This window comes from Octodon degus, unplaced genomic scaffold, assembly GCF_000260255.1.
Source record: "Octodon degus isolate 3935 unplaced genomic scaffold, OctDeg1.0 scaffold00072, whole genome shotgun sequence".
NCBI classification, from domain to species: domain Eukaryota; kingdom Metazoa; phylum Chordata; class Mammalia; order Rodentia; family Octodontidae; genus Octodon; species Octodon degus.
In genome coordinates this window covers 11,511,566-11,521,014 of record NW_004524648.1, presented here as the reverse complement: position 1 = coordinate 11,521,014, position 9,449 = coordinate 11,511,566, and the positions used below count along the sequence as shown (strand labels likewise).

The 9,449-nt window shown below is 44.2% G+C and overlaps 1 protein-coding gene across 1 annotated transcript in view; it reads right to left on the bottom strand.

Annotated features, from left to right (window-relative positions):
* Slfn5 (schlafen family member 5) overlaps positions 1 to 8,471 on the bottom strand; it is a 27,010-nt gene extending 18,539 nt beyond the window's left edge. Inside the window, 1 exon segment of the mRNA XM_023719859.1 lies at positions 8,312 to 8,471. The gene's annotated coding sequence lies outside the window, so the exon portion shown is untranslated.
* Between the last annotated feature and the right edge of the window lie 978 nt (positions 8,472 to 9,449).

Sequence of the window (9,449 nt, the reverse complement as noted above, 5' to 3'; positions counted from 1 at the left end):
GAAGATGAGTGTGCCTGAGCACATCACAATCGAAGTGTGCAAAGCAGTGATAAAAAGCTGAAAGCACAAGAGGAAAACAGCCTGCTGCATAGGCAGGAACAAAGGATAACCATTTTTTTTTAACTTTTAGAAGTGTGATGTTTTGGGGTTTTGTTCTGATTTTGTTTTTTGTTAAACAGAAGGTAAGCAAGATTACAATGAATTGATATCTTTAAGTTACCAGAAGAGAAATAAAGTAAAACCCACCAACCCACGGTTCTATGCTCAGCAAAAATATCTTTCAAACATTAAAGTGACACCATGCTTGAGTTGCCTCTTAATCCTGGGGCTGATTTAAATATTTAAATAACAAGCCCTCCTGCTTTGTAATGAATAAAGTTGTGTTTCCATGACAAAAAAAAAATTAAAGTAACTCCAAGAAAAAGGACAACCTAGTTTTTAAATGAACAAAAAACATGAGAAGACATTTCTCCAAAGAGGATACTCTAGTGTCCAATAAGCCCATGAAATGATGCTCAGCTAGGCATTAAGAGCATGCAAATCAAAATCATAATCTAGGGCTGGGGAGATGGCTCAGTAGAATAAGCGCTTACATGGCAAATGCAAGGGCCTGAGTTCAATTCCCAGTAAAAAGTTACAATCTAGGGTCACAGAGATAGCTCTGGGTCTAAGCACCTACCCGGTAAGCACAAGGACCTGGGTTTGCTCCCCGGTACTGCATGACTGCTGGCCCCACCCCATGCCAGCCACTGAAACTGGGCACAGTGGCACATACCTGTAATCCCAATGCTGGGGAGGCTGAGACAGGAGGATCACTACAAGTCTGAGTTGTGTAGTGAGACCCTGTACGAAATACATTTAAAAAAAAAAAAGATTTAAAAAAAAACACAGGACCAGTGAAATAGCTCAGTGGTCTAAAGCACCTGCTTAAGCAAGCTTAGGCAAAGCGCAGAAACCGCGGTTGCGGTTCAGTCACCTGTACCACATGTCAAGCCAACCCCAACCAGGCTGAGCCAGCCACAGAACAAAAACCCCACAACCTCCCACTCACTTCACACCCACTAGGATGACTTTAGTGAAAACAAAAAAACTGAACATGAAAAGGAATAGAGAAACTGGAACCCTCGTACACTGATGGTAGAAATGTAAACATGTTCAGCTGCTAAAAGCAGATTGGCAGTTCTTCAAAAAACTTAAACACAGAATTACCCCAGCAGTTCCAATCCAGAGCACATCTCCAAAGGACCAGAAAGGGGTACTCAAATAAATCCTTAAGGCTCAACCTACCAGGAATGTGCACAGCAGCAGTACTCGCAATAGCCCAAAGGTGGAAATAACCTAGAAGTTTATGGATAGATGAATGGATAAACAAATCGTGCTGTAAGCACACAGCAGCTAATACTCAACCATAGAAAGGAAGGGAGCACTAACCCACACTTTCCCTCTGTCCTGATGCCTTCTTGTGGGTTTTGATTCTTAAGATACAGGAGTGTCAATCTGTTGGGGGCCACCTGCTGATGGGAGGCCTGGCGGCCCTGGGCCTTGAGAGGTGGCCCATCCCGGACTGTGGATCTCGAATGGGACACTGGGTTTATCATGTTTTCATATGGATGCGCCTGGAAAACATACCAAATCTTAAAAGCCAGACACAAAAGATTATAGAGTATATTATTGTGTTTATGTGAAAATATACAGAAGGAATAATGCCATTGAAACAGGTGGGGGGCTTGTCAATGAGCTTTTATTCAAAGGCCAGCTGTCTCAGTTGTTTGGAGAAGGTCCTACAGGATGAGGGTTTGCTTGTTTGTTTGTTGTGGTACCTGGGATCTTGAGTTTGACAGGCCTGCGCTTACACTGCTGAGCTATGAGCTATATCCCCAGCCCAGAACGAGGGTTTTAAATTAAAGTCCCTAACTGCACTGATAGGGAAACGGGACTGGAGTAGGGACGGCGCGCAGCAGATGTACAACAGACATACAACAGCTCTGCCTTTGCCACGAAATCCATTTTTAAAGAGCAGGAAGAAGAGAAAAAAAAAAAAAAAAAAAAAAAAAAAAAAAAAAACAACTAAGAGCACAGACTGTAAAGGGGTGGGGAAAAGGAGGTAGGAAAGCGAGCCCTGATAGCAGCCCCAGCCTCAGAGACCGATTCCAGTGCCGGCTCCTCAAGTCTGAGGCACAGCCTGCCCTGCCCCGCCGCGCCCCGCCCGTCCCAGCCCTGCCCTGCCCTGCCCCGATTTTATTTTTGGAGTTATGAAAACGTTTTAAAGCATAATAGAGACAGTGGTCGTGCTGCATCATGAGTACGCTAAATACCACTGCTTTATTCACATTACAATACTTACATGAAGCGCGCCTCAATTTTAAAAATTAATTTAAAATGAAAGGTTGAATAAAGGATGTGAAACAAGTGAGAACCAGTAGCAAAACTCAGGCACCAAACTGAGAATAAGTAGCTGAGAATTCAGTGCAAAGGTCAGAGTCCACGGTGACTTAACAACCAGGACAGTATATATTCAGCAAGCCGCTGGCAGCGGGGAGCGAGGGCCCCTGCAAGTACCACACCCGGCTCGCGGCTGAGCCCACTGGGACAAGCAACGCAGCTGGCTCCCGGTGGTACCCCCAGGAAAACTGTGGACGTTCTCAGCCGGGAGGTCAAGAACACGTGCCGGCCACCTATTCAGGGCTCGCTGTCATGAGGGAGTCGGCCCCCATCACTTGCCTTTGGCAGGGATTCAGTAACAGGCAGTGCTGTGGAAAGCCAACATGGGAAGGCTCAGGTGTGATCTGATTTGATATCGCTGTCACAGGAAAGCTGAGGTGAGCTTATTAGAAATAGAGTATGCTGCATGATTAGTTTGGAGAACAGATTGGACTTCCTCTAATTAAAAACGGGAGTAAAAATTAGGGAAGCTGCCAGTTATTGTGCAAGCAGAGAGGCTGTGGTTATGCTTCTGGGTTAATTCCTGCAGAAGCTATAAATCAAAATTCTATTTTTATGTATAACCTAGCCATTGTCTGTATGTGTATTTAATCTTGTAACTGTAACTTCTAGAGTAAAGTGCAATAAAAATGTTTTTAGCTCGGGGTTAAGCAGGAATTTCTTAGTGATAATACTAAATGCAAATAAATAAAAGAACAAATAAACATGTTGGATTTTTAGAGCACCTTTTTAGCCCAGCATGGTGGTATATGACTGTAATCCCAGAGGCTGAAGCAGGAGAATCATAAATTAAAGCCAGTCTGAGCAATTTAGGGTGAACTTGTCTCAAAATAAAAAAAATAATTTGTGCCAGAAAGATAGCTCAACATGAAGTCCCTGGCTTCATTTTCTAATATTGCATAACCAAAGCAAAACAAAGCCTTCTCTTGGAAAAGACAATGAAAATACAAGCTCCAGATGGAAAAAGAAATAGCTGCAAATTACGTATCAGATACAGAACTTCAATCTAAATCACATGTAGAAGACTCAAAAAGTAATGATAAGAAAACGAAACCTCAACTTAAAAATGGGTAAAAGATTGACTCAGATACTTCACCAGGAAGATACTTAAACAACAAATTCTGTCAGCACTCTGTACCCATGGATTCTGCATCAGTGGATTCAACCACAGATTTGCAAATTTAAAATGTTTGATTAGAAGGTTGCATCTGTACTGAACATGTACAGAATTCTTGCCTTGGCATCATTCCTCAAACAATGACATAGCACTTATTTTTAAAGACGTTATAAGTAATTTTGAAAGGTCTAAGTCATATAGCGATGATTAAAAGCATGTAGAAGATGTGCAAAGGTTATATGCAAATATTATGCCTCTGGTTTAAAGGTTATATGCAAATATTATGCCTCTGGTTTAAAGGTTATATGCAAATAATATGCCTGGGTATCCTGAGGTGTGGGCATCCACTGGGAAGTCCTGGAACCAATGCTCTGAGGATACCGAAGAATGACTGTAAGTACACAAAGTGATGCTCCATGTCATTAGTCATTAGGGAAATGCCAGCTGGTACAGTAAGGGCTGAGGATGTAGCTCATATGTGGAGCTCAAGCTTAGGATACTTAGCAAGGACAAGGCCCTAATTCCAATTCCCAGCACTGACACATACAAAGAAGCCTACAATGAGACACCACTATGCCTACAGGAAAGGCTCTAAATAATGAAAGCAGGCATTGATAAGACAAGGAAGAGAGGGGGACTCTCATACACTCCTGTCACACACTCGAAATAAAAAGTGGCACAGTCATTTCAGAACAGAGTTTGCCAGTTTCTTAAAATAAAACATACACTGACCATCTGACCCAGGCACTTCACCCCAAAGTATTTACCAAAGCAAAACAAAACCATATGGCTATACAAAGACTTGTATGTCAAGACTCATAACATTTTATTTGTATATGCCATCAACTGGAAACAACCCAAATGCCAAACCATGGATAAAAAGAGAAGCAAAACTTGGCAGTAGTCAAACAATGGGATTCTACTTGCCAAGAAAAGGAAGGAAGTATTGGTAGCCACAGTAATACAGATGAATCTATACCGTGTTAATTAAAAAGACCCAGGCAAAACTAATGTACAATGTCAGAAAGCTGCTCATTATTTCTTGGGGAGGTATAGCAGGATTAAAAAAGAAAAATTACAGAAGGATACAAAGAAACTCTTGAAGGTGATAAATACATTTACAATTTTGGGGGGCTTTTTTGGAGGGGTTGAGACAGGGTCTCAAAATACAGTTCAGGCTAACCTTGAGCTCACTATGTAGCCCAAGCTGGTCTTGAACTTGTAATAATCCTCCTGCCTCAGCCTCCCAAGTGCTGGGATTACAGTTGTGCACCACCACACCTGGCCACAATCTTTTTTTTCTTTTTTCTTTTTTTTTTCCCCCACCAGAGATCAAACTCAGGACCTTGTGCTAAGCCATCTCCCAGCCCCTAATAAGAGTCTTTAAAAAAAAAAAAGTATCTGGGGGCCCAGGGAGATAGCTCAGTAGAATAAGCACTTGCCTGGAAAGCACAGGGTCCTGAGTTCGATCCCCAGTACCGCAATAAATAAATAAATGTGTTTGGTATAAGGTCTCACTACACAGCTAGGGATCGATCATAGTAATCCTCCTGTTTTCAGCCTCCCCAGTGCCAGGATTATAGGCATGCACCACCATGCCTGGTCTTGGTGGCCCGCTCAGCCCACCTAGGGGTGGAGCCAGTGCTGCATGTGGTTCCTGGGATCAAACCCAGTTCCTGCGCTTGCCTAAGAAGGTGCTTAGCCCACTGAGCTATCTTGCTTGCCCCTAGCCACAATCTTGATAGATTTACAATCATGACTGCAGTGATGGTTTCACATATACTAAAATTTATCAAATTGTAGCCTTTAAACAGGTATGGTTTCTGTCAATGCTGCAAAAAAAAGTCTGTTAAAAACTATCTACACAAACAGGGCAGGGTGGCATATGTTCACTTTAGTCCCAAATTTTTGGGAGGCTGAGGCAGGAAGATTGCAAGCTTAAGGCCAGCATGGGCTACACAGCAAGAACTAGTCTCAAAATAAAACTATAGAAGCCAGGCATAGTGGCCCAGACCAGTAATCCCAGCACACAGGAGGCTGAGACAACAGCATCGTGAGTTTGATGCCAGCCTGAACCACCAGCCTGTCTTAAAATACTAAACACAAAGTAAAAAGGGCTAAAGACATAGCTCAGTGGGAGGGCATTTGCCTATCATGCAGGCCCTTGGTTCAATCCTAGAACCCCTGGACCACAAATACACATGAAGCAAAAATAAATAGGTTCACTGTGGAAACCAATGTGGAGATTCTCAAAATACTAGGATGAGTTGGATGTGGTGGTGCAAGCTGTAATCCTGGAGGCTGAGAAGCAGGAAAATCATTGAGAGTTTAGATCAGCGTGGGCTACAGGGTTAGCTCAAGGCCAGCCTGAACTGTATAGGGAGACTCTGTCTCAAAAATATACCAAAATGAAACAAATAAAATTTAGGATTTATTTCAACCCAGCTATTCCTCTTCAGGGTAAACACTGTCCCCCTAGTGTAAAAAACTGAAAGAGTAAATAAAATCTGAAAGGTACAATAGATATTGTGAAAGCAAGAACTGCTCAAAAGGAAAGAACAACTGGGATGGGGGAAAGGAGAAAAAAAGGACAGGTTACACACACACATACACACACACACACACACACACACACATGCAAAGATAGCTAAAATAATTATACTACTAATTTCTATTGGCTTACTGAAAGGAATACTTAGTACATAATTGTTTGATCAGTTTTGCATGCCTATATCTTATAACCTGAACAACTACTTTGAAGATAACAATATGGAATATTAGAACAATTGTTAATTTTCTATCATCTTATTTTGAAATTATGTATCATTTTAATTGTTTTGTTATTATCTTTAAAATAAAATGTATTACATAAAATAGGTTTATTTCCTGCTGTCCCCCTCCCCCAAAAAAGAAACAAAACAAAAAGGAATGAAAACTTTCATGCTTCCTCTATTTATTTTAAGAGTTTTGTTTGCGTGTGTGTGTGTGTGTGTGTGTGTGTGTGTGTGGTTGGTTCAGCCCACCCTAGGGAGCTGGTGTGGCATGTGATGCCGGGAATTGGACAATGGTCCCTCAATGCTTGCCTAAGCGTGCCTAAGCAGGAAAGACCACTGAACTATATCGCTGATCCCCTAGATTTACTTTGTAAAAACTCCCTACATATGATTAAGCTCATACTTCTCAGATGGGCCAAGCCTCCACCCAGCAGAAACCCAGTGTGGTGCGGAAGACAGCAGGCTCTCTTAACTGACAGAGAAAATTACCCCAGGAAAGTAACAGGAAATGCTGTCTCCTCACAGGTCCCTGGAAGCAGGCAGTAGCTAGCTTCTTGAACTGCCCACACAGGCTTTTTTCTCTAACAAAGCAATCCTGCGCCTCGGGAGATAGCTCAGTTGAATAAGTGCTTGCCTGGAAAGCATGAGGGCCTGAGTTCAATTCCCAGCTCCACAAAAAAAAAAAAAAAAAAAAAAAAAAAAAAAAAAAAAAAAAAAAAAAAAAAAAGTAATCTTGTAAGACAGGAGGTGGTCTTCAGCGACTATTGTTCTTGCCTGTGAACATGTCCTCTAGGCTGAAGTGATACTGTAATTATGAGTGGCTGTTCCTTTAATGTCCTGTTGCCATGACAACAATACTGAGCTTGATTTCTGTTTTCCAGTAGATATACATATTTATAAATTTTCATAATCAGGCCAGAAGTGGGTCATGTCTTTTACCTCTTCTTTTACTTGTATGGAGAGAGCAAAACCCAACGACTTGTTTTCCTAATCTATTTTGTTTCCGTCATCTTTTTTTTTTTTTTTTTTTTTTTTTTTTCAGTACAGAGAATTGAACTCACAGCCTCACACTTGCTGGGCAGGTGCTGTGCTGCTGAGCCATATCCTTGGCCCACCGTGTAAGGCATTTTAAACTTTCTTGTCTAAAAGTCTTAAAGCAATTAAATGTACTTTCAACACAGGGTACTGTCTCTAGTCACCTGACATCTAGCCACAGACCTCAGCTTGGTCTGATTAGGGATTGCTTTCTGTTTCTCTGAGAAGGCAGGGTTAGGGCAGTCACTTCCCGGCAGCGAGAGGCCAAGACAATTTTAAAGACCAACCCGGTCTCCCCTAGGGGCTGGGCTCTGAGTGTCACCGCCACCCGCACCAGCACACACCCCAGCATCTGGGCGGCAGAACTTGCAGAGCTGCAGCGAAAGCCCTTCTGGCCGTTCCCTCTCCCTCCCCCGTGCTGGTCCCCACGACGAAATGCATCTGGCTTTTAGGAAAAAGGACAGTTAAGTCCAAAGGGAAACGACCTGCTCCGAACTGCCTGCTATATTTCAAGTGGCAAACCTATGGCAAATGCAGGGTCCAACGCTTGTACTCTACTCCCAGCCAGCATCTAGAGGCAAGGCATGGGGACTAAGACTTTTTTTTTTCCCCCTCCCGGAAGGAACCGGGAATTGAACTCAGGCCGTTGGGCTTGACAGGCAAGTGCTTATTCTACTGAGCTATCTCCTCAGCCCCAGCTATCTCCCAGGCCCCTAAGCCTCTTCTAATAGCTTAGACACTGAGCCTATTTGTCCCCAGGCCACAACTCCACCTGCCTGCATCCGCTGGCTCCTCTGTACCCGATTTAGTGGGCTCCCCTCAAGTCCTTGGTCCCCCTGAGTTATGGGCCAGTCTGCCTAGGCTTGGTTAGGGAAGGTTTAGGCTAGGCTGCTTCGCGCCCCTCCCGCGCTGCAAGCTTCCGAGACCCCTGGTTCCCCCAAACCTGCTGTTCTTGGGATCTCCAGAGCAAGGACGAAAGGAGCTCTGGGCAGTCGCCGCCCCTGCCTCCACCACAGCCGGGTTTGGGGGAGACAGATGGAGGGTCACGAAGTCTTCTTACCCAACCAATCCTCTCCTCTGCAACGCGCCTCCCTGTCTGATGAGCAGAGACCCCGACCCTGCACAGCTGGTCCTTATATCGGTAGTCTGGTGACACCTCGCACGGGGGGGGGGGAGGGGGAGAGAGAGAGAGAGAGAGAGAGAGAGAGAGAGAGAGAGAGAGAGAGAGAGAGGGGGGGGGGGGGGGGGGGACAGACAGAGACACAGCCCTACACTTAGGGTTCTGGTGGTCCGGGAAACCTGGTCAGGCTAAGAAAGCAAGTTTGGCTAACTTCAGTTGAATAAAGATCGGTGGAGGGAAGTGTTATAACCTGTGCAATTGATTCCAATTTTGTAACTCTGTATGCTTCCACTGTAACTTTATTAACTGTTATAACCTGACATGTGCACCATCATCTTGTTCTGTATGCGCCTTTCTAAATGCTGTAACTTTCCACTGTGCCCCGTTCTCTACTTGAGAACCTGCAGTTGGGCCTTTCTCACGCTGGCCTTTGTGCGCACCTGAATCTAGTCCCAGCCCAATGCCCTGATCTCGCCCTCGTTCCCAGCTACAAACTGTACCCACCACTGCACCTGTTATTGTTCACTAGAAACAGGTAATTTTTCAACTGTAGCCCCTAGATGAACCCTTGACGTCAGCTTTTGTGGTTTATTGGCTTAAATACCCACTCCCCTCATCCTCCCGGTGCTCAGCCCAGCATCCTGCGGGGGTGTCTGCCGCTGGGTACCAGCTAAAATAAAGCGCTTCTTTAACTTTTGGACTTGCCTCGTTGTCATCTGATTTTTGAGTTACAACATTTGGGGGCTCCTCCGGGATCCCTAAAGGCCTCATTTTCCTTCTCGCGAGCGGTGAGTACCAAAATTTTATCCAAAATATTGCCGGCATTGGTTTTGACGTTAGGGGCACCAGTCCCCGCGTCCCTGGAGTGGGACGCCCTCCAGGTATTTGTTGCTCTTAGAGATTTGGGACTGAAGTTAGGGATTTGGGACTGAAGTTAAAGAGTTTGGACTTAGGTCATTTG